The following is a 17,377-nucleotide window of genomic DNA, read 5'->3' on the forward strand; positions in this document are numbered from 1 at the left end:
GACTGCTGTAGTCTCAGGAAAGGTTAAGGTTTGATGTTGATACTTTGCCACACAGGAACGAGCAAATTTGTTTTCAACAGCTTTTACTCCAGGTGATTAGATGGGGTGAGACAGGTTTGTTACTAGTAAACCATTTATCTCCCTTTTCAAAACCAGCACACAACTTCTATGAAACATAACTGATCAGACACACCCTATAGGAGATAACACCCTTCCTACCCTGTAAGCCAGCAAAATCTACATTTTCATCTCAGACGAATAGCATGAACCACACTGGATGCTCAGACCCAGTATCTCACCACATGTAAACTAAAGCAGCTCCTCTCAAGGCAGTGGAGTAGTGACAGCTGTGCCGTTTCAGATCAGATCTTCAAACCCCCATACATGTGTCAATCTGCCTATAAGAGGAATCTGAAGTTATTTGCGTTGCAGAAGTGGGCCCTCAAAATGCATAGAAAACAAGTTGTGCAAAAAATTTGCTCTTGGCAGGAGTCATGAATCCAGGGGTCTTTTACTCAGTCCTCTTGCTTAACAGAGGCCAGAAAATCAGTCATTAGCACTTCCTCAATCAGGTGCAAGGCATTGTATTTGAACCTGGATTTGCTTACCTAGATTTTGGATATTTACTCTAATATCTGCAATTACTGTTTTATGTATTATGATGTCTTACAAGCAGGTACACATAGAACTATGAAACACAGACTATGCTGTCTGTAAAACAGCCTCTTATAAAAAAAAAAAGGCCTCTATGCACTCTAAACCTTTTAAAATATGAAGTAATATTATCTTATTGAAACGTAAATTGTTTTAGCATTGACCAGCCCTTCCAACCAAATATAACCAACAGATATACAGTTCAAAAGATATGTCCTTATTTGTTAATAACTAGGGGTTTCCCAGAACAGTGGCAGTTTATCAGAGAATACCCAGTCTGTGCTCCTTGAGCACAGGTCTGGAGGAAGGGAGAATTAAGCCTGGTATTACTTCTCCACAAGTAAAATCCCCATTCTCAGAGGAGAGCAGTACAGTACTGTACTGGTACTCCCAAAAGGGACATGGACCATGGGAGAGCACATTCAGTAAGGCTTCAGTCCCACATCTGCACCTAGTTTAACGCTGGAGTTGCATCCACTAACCCATAAGAGTTCCTCAGAGGATAAGATGCCCGTCTGCTGTAAACCACCAGGGTTTGCTGATCTAGCATCAAAAAAGCAACATGCATTAAGGATGGTGTTGTGCTTAATGTCTAAAAACTTTGAACAAAGGCAAGCATATGTGCCTACAGACAGTGTCTCCTCAAAACAAGCAAAGTAAAATAAGGCTGAAATTCTCAGCTTTAGCTGTTAAACTTTCTGATCTGTCTTCAGCTTGTTTTCTATTATCATTGGTCTCTTAACAACTCAGTTAACCAGCACAGATAAGCGACACAGCATTCTGATAGTTGGGTAAATGCAGACAAATTGATATGAAGAATACTGTGCATATATCTTTTTCAGAGGCTGGCCTTGACTTCTTTGCTTCCCCTGGTTTACTGCAGATCATCAAGCACCGGCACTTCTGAAAGCACTGTCATCATGAGAAAATGTGGCTGCCTCTTCCTCCAGGTTCAGTCATGTATCTGATAGTTGAAAGGTCTATGATGGAAGGGGGAAGTGATGGATATCGGTTTATTTAGTTTTCACTACTCTGACATATCTGGTAATCAGACTGTTGATCAGTCCCCCCTGCCAAAATTTAACAATGTGCTTAAAGTTTGAAAGTACATATTATGTAGCAAACCACCACAGTTTATTGGGTGCACATGTATTGTGACGCATCACACGGACCATATACCATTTACCTGGCAGACCATAAGGACTAGAATGTAAATCTTGATAAATGGTTGATGCAACTTGTGTGAGGTTGATGGCTGTGCATGGGCACAAAACCTCAGTTCTCCCACTCAAACAGTGTGCAGAAAATATTCTGCCCCACAAGCTGCTGCTCTAAGATGGAGGGTACAGGCAGCAGCAACCTTCCTGCCTGCATTTCCCTGCTGAGGATTTGTCCCCACTGGACAGCAGCGAAATGCAGTGCAGGCTGTCACTTCTTGTAAATCTCAGAGATTTATACTCACAAGGGATGCAAAATCAAGTTTCTAGTCATAAAGAGACATCATATCAGTAGCTTTACACAGTGAACTGAACTGTCTTCTAAACAGCCACTAAAATAACACCTGATAGAGCTGTGTTGCCTTTTTACAGCCAGGAGACTGACAATGCTTCTTAAAACAGTTCTCATGAAGTGAACTTCAGTCAGTAAGGGAAAACCTTAAATAAAATCTTCTGAAAATCAATACTTCTGTTGGCTTAAAGTTTTATGAACATGTGAAACAAAGACCTGAAGTCAGTGGCAGTTCAAAAGCCTCATACAACCTGGCCTTGAACAGTGACAGGGATGGGTCCACATATGCTGCAATAACAGCAATAACCACAGCTCCTCTGGGCAATCTGATCAAGTGTCTCACCACCCTCATAGTAAAGAATTTCTTCCTAATACCTAATCTGAATCTACCCTATTTCAGCTTTGTTCTACATATCCTTGTAAGCAGTCCCTCTGTAGATTTCTTTTAGCCCCTTTAGGCACTGGAAGCTGTTCTAAGGCCTCCCCCGAGCTTTCTCTTCTCCAGGCTGAACAAGCCCAACTCTCTCCGCCTGTCTTCACAGGAGATGTGCTCTAGCCCTCTGATCATTTTTGTGGCCCCCCCTCTGGACTCACTCCAACAGGTCCAACGTGTCCCTCTTGTACTGGGGGGCGGGGCGGGGGGGGGGGTGGAGCAGAGCTGAACACAGCACTGCAGCTGGAGGTTTCATGAGAGCTGAGTGGAAGAATTACCTCCCTTGACCTTGGTTGTGCTTCTTCAGATGCAGTTAAGGATACAGTTAGAAACTATCCTATATAAATACTATGATCTTTCTTTGTGGTGGATGTATCAGGCAGCCACCTTCATGAGCAGTTAACAGAGAGCTTGTGGGTCAGGGTTAAAGGGAAAACAGTGATGGGAGACATTACTGTGGGCATCTGTTATAGACCACCTGATCAAGAGGAATCTGCAGATGAAGCACTCTATAGGAAGATAGGAAAAGCCTCACGCTCACAGACCCTCATTCTCATGGGTGACTTCAACCACCCTGACATTGTTGGAATGACAGTACAGCCTGGCACAAGCAATCCAGGAGGTTCCTCGATTGTGTGGAAGACAACTTCCTTCTGCAAGTAACAAAGGAACCGACAAGGAGAGGTGCCATGCTTGACCTTGTGCTCACCAACAGGGAAGGGCTCATTGGAAATGTGGCACTCCAGGGCAGCCTTGGATGCAGCGATCATGAGATGGTTGAATTTGAGATCCTCAGGACAGTGAGAAGAGCGAGCAGCAAGCTCACTGCCCTGGAGTTCAAGAGAGCAGACTTTGGCCTCTTCAGGAACCTGCTTAGTAAGGTTCCATGGGATATAGCCCTAGAGGGCAGAGGGGCTCAAGACTCTTGGTTGGTCTTCAAGGATCACCTGCTACAAGCTCAGGAGTGTTGCATCCCAACTAGAAGGAAGTGCAGCAGGAGGGCCAGGAGACCTCCTTGGGTAGATAAGGAGCTGCTGAGGAAAATTCAGATGAAAAGAAGAGTCTTACAGAAAGTGGAACCAAGGACAGGCGGCCTGGGAAGAGTACAGGGATGTTGTCCGGGAAGCTAGGGACCAGGTTAGGAAAGCTAAGGCCCAGTTAGAATTAAACTTGGCTAGGATAACAGGATAGGGATTCTACAGGTACATAGCAAATAAAAAACAGATTAGGGAGAATGTAGGCCCCCTCAGGAAGCTCTCAGGTGAACTAGTTACACAGGATTTGGAGAAGGCTGAGGTTCTGAATGACTTCTTTGCCTCGGTCTTCTCTAGCAAAGGCTCTGACCGCACCACCCAAGTCTTGGAAGGCAGATGCAGGGACTGTGAGAATGAAGACCTTGGGCCCACTGTAGGAGAGGAACTGGTTTGAGACCATCTTAAAAATCTGAACGTGCACAAGTCCATGGGTCCTGATGAAATCCATCCGCAGGTCCTGAAGGAGCTGGCAAATGAAGTTGCTAAGCCACTGGCCATTGTATTTGAAAAATCATGGCAGTCAGGTGAAGTTCCCAACGACTGGAAAAAGGGAAATATAACCCCCATTTTCAAGAAGAGGAAAATGGATGACCCGGGGAATTCCAGACCAGTCAGTCTCACCTCTGTGCCTGGCAAAATCTTCGAGCAGATTCTCCTGGAAGGCATGCTAAGGCACATGAAAATCAACAAGGTGCTTGGTGACAGGCAGCATGGCTTCACTAAGGGGAAATCCTGACTGATCAATTTGGTGGACTTCTATGATGGGGCTACAGAACTGATGGACAGGGGTAGAGCAGTTGATGTCATCTACCTGGATTTGTGTAAAGCGTTCAACACTGTCTCACATGACATCCTTGTCTCTAAATTGGAGAGACATCAATTTGATGAATGGACCACTCGGTGGATAAAGAACTGGCTGGATGGCCACACACAAAGAGTTGTGGTCAATGGCTCAATGTCCATCTGGAGACCAGTAACGAGTGGTGTCCCTCAGGGATCGGTGTTGGGACCAGTCCTGTTCAACATCTTCATCGCTGACGTGGACAGTGGGATTGAGTGCGCCCTCAGCAAGTTTGCCGATGACACCAAGCTGTCTGGTTCAGTTGATACACTGGAGGGAAGGAATGCCATCCAGAGGGACCTTGACACGCTTGTGAGGTGGGCTGATGCCAACCTCATGAAGTTTAACCATGCCAAGTGCAAGGTCCTACACCTGGGTCAGAGCAATCCCAGACACAGCTACAGGCTGGGCAGAGAAGAGATTCAGAGCAGCCCTGCAGAGAAGGACTTGGGGGTGTTGGTCAATGAGAAAATGAACATGAGCCAGCAGTGTGCGCTTGCAGCCCAGAAAGCCAACCTTATGCTGGGCTGCATCAAAAGGAGCGTGACCAGCAGGTCGAAGGAGGTGATCCTGCCCCTTTATTCTGTTCTTGTGAGACCTCACTTGGAGTATTGTGTGCAGTTCTGGTGTCCTCAACATAAAAAGGACATGGATCTGTTGGAACAAGTCCAGAGGAGGACCACGAGTATGATCAGGGGACTGGAGCACCTCCCGTATGAAGATCGGCTGAGAAAGTTGGGGCTGTTCAGCCTGGAGAAGAGAAGGTTGCGTGGAGACCTCATAGCAGCCTTCCAGTATCTGTAGGGGGCCTATAGGGATGCTGGGGATGGACTCTTCATTAGGGACTGTAGTGATAGGACAAGAGGTAATGGGTTAAAACTTAAACAGGGGAAGTTTAGATTGGATATAAGGAGGAAATTCTTTCCTGTTAGGGTGGTGAGGCGCTGGAATAGGTTGCCCAGGGAGGTTGTGAATGCTCCATCCCTGGCAGTGTTCAAGGCCAGGTTGGACAAGGCCTTGGGTAATATGGTTTAGAGCAAGGTGTCCCTGCCCATGGCAGGGGGGCTGGAACTTGATGATCTTAAGGTCCTTTCCAACCCTGGCTATTCTATGATTCTATGATTCTATGAGGACTATGATGACAAAGCATGAAGACAGCTTAGCATCTTCAGAAAATCTTAGAAGCACAGCTCTTAACAAATGCATGTTTGTGAGATGAAGGCATTTTGAATATTTTCATAACCCATACACAAGAGAGGGAGCACACAGCAAGAACATCATGCCAGAGCTGCTCAGGGTACGAATCTCATTTCAGTGCTTCCATTCGGGACAGGCCCATTCGGGTTCCTCACCTCTCAATTGTGGTGTGCAAGAACAGGAGAAGCAGCTTTGGGTTGGGGCTTTGTGAGCTGGTAAAGGACAAAAGACAGCATCACCCATGCAAGCAGTTCTGTGAAAAACTAAATGTGACCAGAGAGAAGTAGGGTAAATGAAAAAAACACCATTAAACCTGATTAGAGATTATGATTCTTAATTACAATTTCCCGAACACATTGATGTTCTTAGGGAGAGAGTATATGACGTTCAAAATGACTAGATAATAAATGAGATTTTCAAAGTATTTAAATAGTGAAGGAGTTCCAGAGACCTCTAAGTTACATAGGTAGCTTTGAAATTTCCCCCTCAAGATAATAAATATATGTCCCACTATTTCTTCAAAGCCTTTCTTCTCCAGTGGTGTGGTATTGCTTGCACACATTTTGTAGTCATGTTTTTGTTCTCTAACTGAAAGCATAGCCTCAGTGTATCTCTATGTGCATTGTGCAATAGCAGATTCAGAATTTGCATTTTTTAGATTACCAGACAATAAAAAAAAATAGAGATTGCACAGATATGCACCACCCTTCATTAGAGGCAGTGATATTCTCTCCCACCCGGTCCTGCCCAACCAAGACAATATTGCACATACGCCTCCAGACAATGAGATTGCCACACCTTTTGCCTCTAATTAAAATTATTAAGTCAAGAAGGAAAGAAATGCATTTCAGTCTGTGCTTGTCAGCCAAATGTCTTGATAAAAGTGAACATGTTCTGCTGTTGCCCACCATCTGTTCTTATAAATACTTCTTAAAAACACTGAACAGGAAAACAGATTTTTCATCACTTTTTCACCATTTTATATCAACTCTGCCCTCAGGTTTTTCTTTATGCAAACCCATAGACATTCATAGAATAGGACAGATTTTTCTCCTGTTGAAACATTGCTTCATTTGACACCTTTCAGTAGAAAAGATTCAAACCTAATGCACATAGAAAGCTCACTATTTAGAGCAATGAGGATGTCTTTATTGAGGACAGTATTTTAAATGGAGCAATCTTGCCTCTCCTGTCTTGATCCATTACATATTCTCAGTCCTTTCACAGTTAGACAAATCATCATAGAACTAGTGACTACCTCTCTTTGACAAAGAAGTAACTCTTCGCAGCACTGCAGCCTTTGAGGCATCAAAACATCATGCATCTTCTCTGTTTTCCTTTGCTGGTGAAAATTCAATCACCTGCAAGAAAATAGGCCTTTTAAATCAGTGAGTTAAAAAGAGCCACCCAGACTTAACTATAGCATCCAGTCCTGTCCTGATTCCCAGTATCTTGCACCTGATAAAATTAAGAAATCCCAGCTGATGCAATACAGCAGCCCAGCTGTTGACAAATATGGGTTGATAAGAAGGTCAATGCTGTTTCTTATGCAAACTCCCCGTTGAATTTTAGGTCCAGTCACCATCCCCAGGCTTTCAGTAGGCTATTTTAATTATTCTTCCTTGCTTAAAATAGTGCCTTAACTGGTGCCTTCCTTAAAATCTTCACCTCCAGTACAATTTTGATGGTGTTTCTTTGGTAAGACCAAGGAAAATGGACTTTGCCTGGGGCTGTTGATCATCTCTAGAAACATTATTCTTTATTGCTTAAAAACAGATATCCTACTGCATGCAGAACCAAATGTGAGCTCCCTTTTCATAGATAATTGCAATTAATTCTTCTAACTACTCCTCTTTTTTCTCATAGAACTGCTCCCAGTAGACAAATGGGAATCATCCCAGGTACTTATAAAACTCAGCTTCACAAAAGGGGTGAAAAAATGGCACCATATACCAGCATTATCCCATCACAAAAGGTCAGAAGTGGCTCACACAGGTGGAAGTACTAAATTCCTTAGGGCTTGACTTCAGGCATTACAGAGGCCACTCTTGTGTTCAGCATTTTTTTTGTGAGATAAAGGCTGAGTGTGAAGATTTCGGGAATACTGGGACTATTTAAGAAAAAGCTTCTTAGCTGATATTAAATCAGTTTGTGGGAGTGTTGGTACTAATCCTGTCAAAGACCTGTGGCATTCCAGGTCGTGTGAGGCCAGGGCTGCTTGTAGGGAGCAGTTGTACCTCCTCCTCAGGAGCAAATATCTGCTCACTGCCAGAAGGGACCAACTAGAAGAAGAGTGTGATTGTTTTGAACTTCAGAAGCACAGGGAGGTCAAAAGGAACAGCAGCAGCAAGTCTTAAAATAACAGGCATGTCTAAATGACTTCTAGCATAGCGCATGCACAAAAAAAAAGGCCTTTTCCAGTCTTGTACACATTAAACTCCACCATTCGCAAATTCTCCCTAGAATTCCTAGTAGCAGGCTTTCCTCTGCAACTTCTGGTACCATCTATTTCAGGTTAGACCACAAATACTGTGAAAGAGGGTCCTGACTCTGACATTCCAGGCTCTCGATTCCCTTATATTCAAATCCACAAACTTTTCAGGAACTACAGATATATATGAAACAGATTATGTTATCTTGTAAGACTGAGGACATTATTCTGGCTTCAAAAGTCAGAAACAAAACTGCATCATTTCCAAGGCTGTTTCTGTGCCAGCCAGGTGAGAAAAAAGAGGAAAGGTGAGGATGAAAATAGGCGTTTGATTGCAGCTGGGATTTGTTCCTTTTATTTCTCCACATGTTGAAATTTTGGGTTTCTTTCCCTCCCTTCCTTGTTTGCAGTTGCATGCAAATTACATAGTAAAGTGATTATTTTAAGCTATCCAAAGTTCTCTGAAGGCAATGGGAAGGAATCACACTGACTGCAAGTATGAACTGGGTTAATACGACATTTTTTGAAATGTAAGTGCATGAGATGTTCCAAATCCAACTTCATATACTGCAGTTACTTCTCACTATACCTTGTTATAGCAGCATAACTCAGATGGTGTTTAGAGTTCACAGTTTCCCCCTGAAAATCTCAGTAAGACAACAGAGAACTTTGTTTCAAAATTCTGGAAAAAAAAAACCCAAAGCAAACTCAAGCCCTCACCTTCTCAAATCTCTGAAGTTCTTGACTTCTCCTAGATTTGCACCCTAGAACCACATAGCAAGAAGCTGAAAGGCAGAAAAAGAACATAAAGATTTACACTTGTTTTTCTTTCATAGATTGTAGCTTTGGACATTAATTTCTAATTTAGTTCATAAATCTTTTATACATATGTATACACAAACATATGTACAAATACACAGATATGTGTATGGAGATATGTTTGTGTGTGTGTGTGTGTGTATGTATCGCTGTATATATGTATATATCAGTACATAACAGTTGGAATCAAATAATACATAAACAGTACATTTTGGGCCCAATGCACTACACATCATTGTCAATGGCATCCAGAAAATATCTTAAGACATGCACCTGTGTCTTCTAGCATAATTATGTAAGTTTCTAACTCTAAAACACTTGGGTAAGCATGAGCAGAACAAGAATAATTTTGATCCATGTTTATTATTAGGACCATAAATTTTCAGTTGGGCTCATAAAAATTTTACTTAAATCTCCTTTCAAAACCAATAGTTTTGAAAAAGCTTTTAATAATCAGATGAGACATTTTTCTGTTTCAGATTTTCCAAATGTCAGGAGGAAGTTCTTTCCTCAGTGGCCATTAGACTACAACAGAAGGAAAACTAGTGCTAAAAGAAGCTTTTTCTTTGGGGTTTTCTTCTCTGTTTGGGTTCCCCGCCCCCCGCCTTCTCCCTCTTCTCACCCTGCTTTGTTATTCTGCAGCATCTCAAAGCTTTCACATCCTTGGAAGCATTACTATAGGAACAGGAGGAGCTCTGCAAAATGGCAGAATAACATCTTTTAATTTCATTTCCCTTTCTGCCACTTACATTTTTACAATTATGTTTTTAGTTTTAGAAAAGTTACAGAAGAATGAAAGAAAATTACATCATTTGCTTGTTGTGAAAGGAAAGACAAACCTTAACCTGCCTGCAGTTACCCTCATGTACTTACTGGGAAAAAAAAGAAGAAATTAAAAGAGAAACTAACATTCTGAGTGTCCAGAATTTTTCACAAGTTGAAAAAGAAGATAAACGCCCTAAACAGTTCCTTTTGGGGTCTTAAAAAAAAACAATTAAAACCCCACTCTTCATTTCTAACTGGAACTGTGGTTCCAGCTTGAGCATGAATGAGCAGTAATGTAACTCTTTCCTGGACTTTTGCATAATGACTTTTCAGCCTTACTGCTTCTGAGCACCCAGCATATATTTTTTTTTAAATGAGCATCATTAAACACATGTGACTCATTAGCAATGATGGCTTAGCTTGGGTCAACATTGGTGGTTTCCTCTCTCAGCTTTCTGTCCTGGGTTTCTCTTGGCAGTTCTTCCTCTTGCTCCAAGGGTAGCTCAGCAGCATATGAAGCTCCTTCACCACTCAAGTTTAGAGGAAACCAGGATCCATTTCAATTTCCCTTAATACACCTGCCTCTAATTTATGGCAGCTCAGCAATTGCTCTTGAGCAGCTACAACACCTCTGCAGTGGATGTAAGAGCCTCTGAGACAAAAACAGGGCAGATTTCCTGGCCGAAATCAAAGGCACAGGCTAGGTACATCAGCACATGCCACGTGTCGCATTAAGGAAATTTGAGAAGTAATGCACTCAGTGAAAGCAGAATAGAGTTTGGCAGCATTCTAAATGTTTGGGGGGGGAAGAAAGAAGGTGCTCCAGAGCCATTAATAGTAGTCAGATCATCATTCAGATCTGGAAAAAAAATGCTTAGGAGGAGGCCCCAGGGAGATACAAAATTAACCCTTGACAATATATTCAGAATTTGCCACTGGTTTTAGTAAATCCCAGGTAAAAAAGCACACATTGCTGCTTTAACAGGCACCCCAGCCCTTTGGCTCAAGGCATACAATTTTCAAAATAGCAGGGGTCAGTACACAGCAAAAGCATCTGGGGATGTTTCACTATAACTTTCAACACAAATGACTTGGAATTGATCCTCTGTCTTAAAGACCATGCAAAGTATAAAACAAAGCCATGGCCCCCTAACTTTGTGAATTGAAAGATGAAATGAAAGAAATAAGATTGCTCATCTGGTCTTCCAGATTTAAGGAATTAAATTCTGTATTTACTTGTAGGTCCCAAAGAATTAAACAAATGCAGAAGAAGGGAATATTCTTTGGAGATGTGGCTGGTTATTTTCTTAACCTGGTGTGTCATCAGCAGCCTAGATGCTACCCTTAGAAAGAATGTGGCCTTACAACATGTATCTTTGTACATCCAGTTCCTTTTTTAAGAGTCTTTGTTTTCTCAATCCAATATTTGAATTGTATTCAGCACCCAACATATTTCCTGAGAAGACAACTGTGTGTTGGTACAGGAAGCTGCACAGGTGACAGTTTAATTTAGACAAGAATAGCAGAAGAACCCATGCAAATACCACATTAAAAACTGATTCTCTGAAACTAAGCAGGCATAGCTTTGTTCTTATTGCCAAAAAGGTATTTGCTTATCGTATATTTTATTCTCATTTTCCTGAGATAGTTTTCCTAGGAGGTTCTCCAGGTCAGCAAACTGCTGAGCCAGTCCTATGGGGCTCCTGAGAATGTTTGACAACAGGCTTCTGGTTCATCAGCACAAGTTTAAGCTGTCAGGGCTGGGAGGGGCGTGACAGTAAAAGAGGATTGTAGGTTCTGTTGTCAGATCTTCTACCAGGGCATCGCTGTCTCTGACAGCAGGGTTGATGTCTTTAGGTAACCACAGAGGTCCAAGCAACAGCTCAAAGCACCACATTTAACATTATGAATGCATTCAGCACAGTATATGAGGTAAGCGCATTTGTAATTGTGTATTATATTAATACGGGGTAAGGTTTCTTTGAGGAGTTGTGAAGTTCTGGCTCAAGAAGAAAAAATGCAGTATTAGAGACTGCATCTTTCAGTGCTGAATCATCTCAGACAGAAAGTCTGAAGAAAAGATTGCTGTCAAGTGCTTGTATATATTGTTAGTTAGACCTGGTCTTGCAAACATCTTAACTATAGAGCAGGCACTGGATACCACAAGAAGCAAACCAATACTGCATGCCCTATAATCTAGTCTTTAATCCACTGTTGATAAATCCTGCAGAAAACAATTAAAGCAAACATTAGCAAGTTAACCCATGTAAGAGAGAGGAAAAAAACAAACAGGCAGAAGCACTTTATGTTACTGATGGATTTGCTGTCATGAAGACTGTATTGTCTTGCTTTCACCACCAGCGTGTAACTCTCAGCCATGTGTATACAAGGGGGTTTTGGCCCAGTCATTTTTACATTCCTGGTAATCTCTGGTCCTTTGTGATTTTTCACTTTGTTTTTGATATTACAACAAATAGATCTTATTCTTCAAAGTATCAGAAACTGGTGATAATCATCTGGGAGTGAATGTTGGCAGCCTCACCTGGCAGAGAAACTGGCTTTTAACCTTGCAGTGAAGGGGAGGAGAAGGTCTGGTCAAGCACTCTGCAGTAGGTGAGGCACTGCACAGACGTGGGGCAGCTGGAAAACTTCACAGTAGCAGAGATGTGAGATATAGCAGCTTCTGTTTGGGGCTCCACAGGGATGGATAATAATAAATTATTTCAAATAGGAAGTTTAACGGGAAAGGATTAAATTTAACCGAAGTTTAACAGAAAGGGATTTTACCTCAAAAGTAACAGTGTGTAAATGCATGAGTTGACAGGTTCAAGTCAGCCAAATGGCTGCAGGTTTCCCCAGCCCAGGAGCAGGGGGCTGAGGCATCCTAACACAGCAGGTCCTGGTTAGTAGTCAGCCCTCGACAGACCTAAGCTGCCCCTGCATAACAGCACTTTTGTACACACAGAGAGCAGACATAAGTTTACTGGGGCTCATTTGCTCAGGCTCAGTCAAAGCCTTTCTGGACCTGCTCCAGCCCTACATGCAGCCAGCTCAGGAACTCCTGAACCATAATCCTTTTACCAAATAAACAGGTAACCCAATTAGAGGAAATGGAACCAACTAGTCCCATTTACACCACATTTGATGAGTGTCTCCGCATGGGTCATAGAGAGACAATGTCCAGCATGTCTTTTGCACCTTTGCTCAATAGGAGAAACTTCTTTTCCACATTGCAGCGTGTGTGTTCCCTCCGTAATTTTTATAGAGGCAACTACACACACAGCTGGTGTACAGCTGCTACCTACAAATGACCTGTATCTCAGTGCAAACAAAGCAGTAAATGGTTTAGCTATATAAGGTGACAACATAATAAACAGATTGTCTTTTCCTGTACATTCATTCCTGAGTATCTGCTTATATTTGGAAATATTTGTGGTGTAGAAGAGTATTTGTAATTGTTCAACATTACCTGCTTTAAAGCATCTCTTAAAAAAAAAATAGTAGCTGGCCACTCTGTGTGGTTCTTCGCTCAGGCAATGTTGCAGATTTAAACAGGAATTGGCAAAACTGCAAGGGAACAGACACCAAGGGTGAAAATTCAGTGTGATATGATATAGTTACCTCACCACAAAGCGAATCCAACACACAGTTGTAGGGTTGTCCCCCCAGACCAACTGCAGGATGCTGTGCTAGGCTGCTGAACTGCAGTGTGCAGGGAAGATTAGGCACCTCTGAATGGCAGTGCTGAGCAGGGAGCTGCACCAGTGCTAAACCCTGGCAACAGGGCACCTAATTCCTGACATCAGCTACCTGAGGTAAGACAGAGCCAGGCTTTCCTCAGAGATGCACAGTGAAAGGACAATGGCAATTATCACAAGATATATCAAAGAAAATTCTGGCTAGATACAAAGCCAAAAATGTTCACAGCGAGGCTGATTCATATTTGTCCATCATATTTGAAAAATCATGGCAGTCAGGTGAAGTTCCCAACGACTGGAAAAAGGGAAATATAACCCCCATTTTCAAGAAGGGGAACATGGATGACCCAGGAAATTACAGACCAGTCAGTCTCACCTCTGTGCCTGGCAAAATCTTGGAGCAGATTCTCCTGGAAGGCATGCTAAGACACATGAAAAACGACAAGGTGCTTGGTGGCAGGCAGCATGGCTTCACTAAGGGGAAATCCTGACTGACCAATTTGGTGGACTTCTATGATGGGGCTACAGAACTGAGGGACAGGGGTACAGCAGTTGATGTCATCTACCTGGACTCGTGCAAAGCGTTCGACACTGTCCCACACGACATCCTTGTCTCTAAATTGGAGAGACATCAATTTGATGAATGGACCACTCGGTGGATAAAGAACTGGCTGGATGGCCGCACACAAAGAGTTGTGGTCAATGGCTCAATGTCCAACTGGAGACCAGTAACGAGTGGTGACCCTCAGGGATCGGTGTTGGGACCGGTCTTGTTCGACATCTTTGTTGCTGACATGGACAGTGGGATTGAGTGCGCCCTCAGCAAGTTTGCCGATGACACCAAGCTGTCTGGTTCAGTTGATACACTGGAGGGAAGGAATGCCATCCAGAGGGACCTTGACACACTTGTGAGGTGGGATGATGCCAACCTCATGAAGTTTAACCATGCCAAGTGCAAGGTCCTACACCTGGGTCGGAGCAATCCCAGACACAGCTACAGGCTGGGCAGAGAAGAGATTCAGAGCAGCCCTGCGGAGAAGGACTTGGGGGTGTTGCTCGATGAGAAAATGAACATGAGCCGGCTTCAGTGTGCGCTTGCAGCCCAGAAAGCCAACCGTATCCTGGGCTGCATCAAAAGGAGCGTGACCAGCAGGTCGAAGGAGGTGATCCTGCCTCTCTACTCTGCTCTCGTGAGACCTCACTTGGAGTATTGTGTGCAGTTCTGGTGTCCTCAACATAAAAAGCACATGGAACTGTTGGAACAAGTCCAGAGGAGGGCCACAAGGCTGATCAGGGGACTGGAGCACCTCCAGTATGAAGATAGGCTGAGAAAGTTGGGACTGTTCAGCCTGGAGAAGGCTGCGTGGAGACCCCATAGTAGCTTTCCAGTATCTGAAGGGGCCTATAGGGATGCTAGGGATGGACTCTTCATTAGGGACTGTAGTGGTAGGACAACAGGTAATGGGTTAAAACTTAAACAGGGGAAGTTTAGATTGGATATAAGGAGGAAGTTCTTTCCTGTTAGGGTGGTGAGGCACTGGAATGGGTTGCCCAGGGAGGTTGTGAATGCTCCATCCCTTGTAGTGTTCAAGGCCAGGTTGGACAGAGCCTTGGGTGGCATGGTTTAGTGTGAGGTGTCCCTGCTCTTGGCAGGGGTGTTGGAACTAGATGATCTTAAGGTCCTTTCCAACCCGAACTATTCTGTGATTCTATGATCAAACAGTGGAAGAGGTTGGCCAGAGAGGCTGTGGAGTCTCAATTCTTGCAGATATTCAAGGCTGAGCTTGGTACTGCTCTGAGCAACCTGCTGTACTTGACCATGCTTTGAGCAAGATGTTGGTTTGGATGAGACATAGCGGTCTCTTTTGACCTACATTGTCCTGTGTTTCTATGAACCCCTCTCCAGAAGTCTGGGATGCTCATGGAGAAATGCAGTTAGGAATATTAATATATTTGGAGCACATCTCCAGCAAGTCTCTCCTGAAGAAAAGTCCTGTAACCATTTCCTGAAAAATGCAGGAAATGCAGTTTCTTTTAAAACTCAGGACAGTGGTGACGCCAGTACCCAAGTCCTATGTGTCCTGCTGGCTAGAGCACTTGCCGAAGCAATAGCTATCCTTAGAGCCACCCTTAATGTGAGCAGGTTCAAACATTGCAAATATTGAAGCTACCAATAAATAACAATTCTGAAGTAAGGTTGAGGGACATGAAGGAGCCCAGCGCTGTGGTGAAATGTCTCCTTCTAAGAAAGGCAGTCTTCACATCTGGTGCTGGAGTGTCTTTTGCATGGGTCTCAGATGGAGAAACAGCCATGGAGATGGGGATGTGCCAAGTTTATTCGCTTCCTAGCTCTCCTGTAGCCCCTGCAGGCTGCAGTCCCCTGGATGCTCCCTTCATGGACCTTAGGGTTATGTATAATTTATTCTGCCAAGACCCAGCTTCAACAACAAACTGAGCTTCTTCCCCTCCCACAGCTGGCCTGCTTATTAGGCTGCTGTCTTGGGAAACACATGTTTGAGCTACTCCAGGCTGAGGAGGATGTGATATTGAGGTTTCCCTTGGCAGGCACCCTACCCACCATGCCATTAACTAAAAAACCCACACAGTAGTGCCATTCCCATTGCCTCTACCATCATAGCTGAGGCATGTTTTCAAGGAGCTCAGTCCTGCTGAGCTCCAGGGGCAGCTGAACGCTGTCTGTAGGCGTTAGGTGTGCTCTGGGAACACGCAGTGGGACAAGTCTCCAGGGAGTGGGGCGGGAAGCTGCAGCTTCCTGCATCCAGCCCTTCTTGGCACCCAGACACGGAGCTACACAGGCTGCGCACTGCTGGCTGAGCAGTGAGGCTGATCCATGGGTTCACCAGGGCATGCCAGGACCTCCCTGTGAGCGCAGGCAGCCCGGAGCTTCAGGAGCAGCTGCACAGGGCCTTCTTGGATCGCTGCCCCAGATACAGGTGCCCACATGAGGTGCCTTTCTGACCCTCAGGCCCTGTGGCACACACAGCCAGCCTGCACACCTACAGCCTCTTGAGTCTTTTGTGCTCACATCCTGTGCTCTGCTTGAAGCACATTTAAGGCACCATGCCACAATCTTCTCTCTCCTGCTAAACCCTCTCTCCTGCCATGGTGCCCTTCAGCCCAGGCTGTCCATGCACCTTTTTCATCTGGCATTTTCTCTCCATACAGTTCCCCAGCAGAGCTGATCTGCATGTATGGGGCAGGAGTGGTAATTCCCAGGCCCTCTGTTGTTGTGCGACCAGAGGCAGTCCTGGCACCCCAGCTGCTAAAGTAGCCCACAAGATCCACAGACTGCTTCAGAGTGACTCCAAGGAGCTAATAGATCTCTCAAACTAATAGAAATAACTTCAGGTCTAGACTGAGCAAAACCCTATCCTCCTCTAAGTCCGCCAGCTTCTGACCCCACTTTCTCTACCTTGGCTTAGACTTTGCCTTCTCTCATACACACGATGTGCTATCACTTTTTAACTGTCTCCAGACTTGTTCCAATGAAGCATTACTGCAATCCCATGACAAGACTAGCATGGACCAAAAGTACCACCTAACTTGTTTGTGACCATGTTTAAGTATTGAAATCTGACTTTTGCTTTTGTTCTTCAGAAATGAAAATAATGCTTTTCAAATAACTCTTCTGTGAAAAGTGTACTGAGACAGCAATTTACAGACTAAGCCTCTTGCTTCCCCGCTTTGGAAGGCACATGTAGATTGGCAGTAGAACACTGGTCTTCCAGTATCACCTATTCAAGTTTCTTTTATGCTGCTCATTCACAAATCCTGCCATCCTTGGACACTTGTATTACAACAAAGCAGGGAATAAGTCAGGATATTAGTCTAAGAAATTACCTAATCATCTTGTCACAGAGCATAATGTACTTGTCAATTACTTTGTCACTCTTCTTGGCAAAATTGATACGGCTTTGGAAATATTTTGACTTGAAAAAAAATAAAATTTCAGAAAAACAATCATTTAATTGAAAA

General features: G+C 43.8%; 1 long non-coding RNA gene across 1 annotated transcript; it reads right to left on the reverse strand.

The window, feature by feature from the left end:
• Positions 1 to 5,880: 5,880 nt before the first annotated feature.
• Positions 5,881 to 9,613, reverse strand: LOC133226373 (uncharacterized). Its single transcript, XR_009729490.1, has 3 exons — positions 9,541 to 9,613; positions 8,820 to 8,884; positions 5,881 to 7,029 (listed from the first exon to the last, which is right to left on the reverse strand). It is a non-coding gene; the product is annotated as an uncharacterized LOC133226373 (long non-coding RNA).
• Between the last annotated feature and the right edge of the window lie 7,764 nt (positions 9,614 to 17,377).

This window comes from Neopsephotus bourkii, unplaced genomic scaffold (genome assembly GCF_033783945.1).
Source record: "Neopsephotus bourkii isolate Nb327-2 ecotype Australia unplaced genomic scaffold, CSIRO-AGI_Nbou_v1 NB_1780, whole genome shotgun sequence".
NCBI lineage: Eukaryota > Metazoa > Chordata > Aves > Psittaciformes > Psittacidae > Neopsephotus > Neopsephotus bourkii.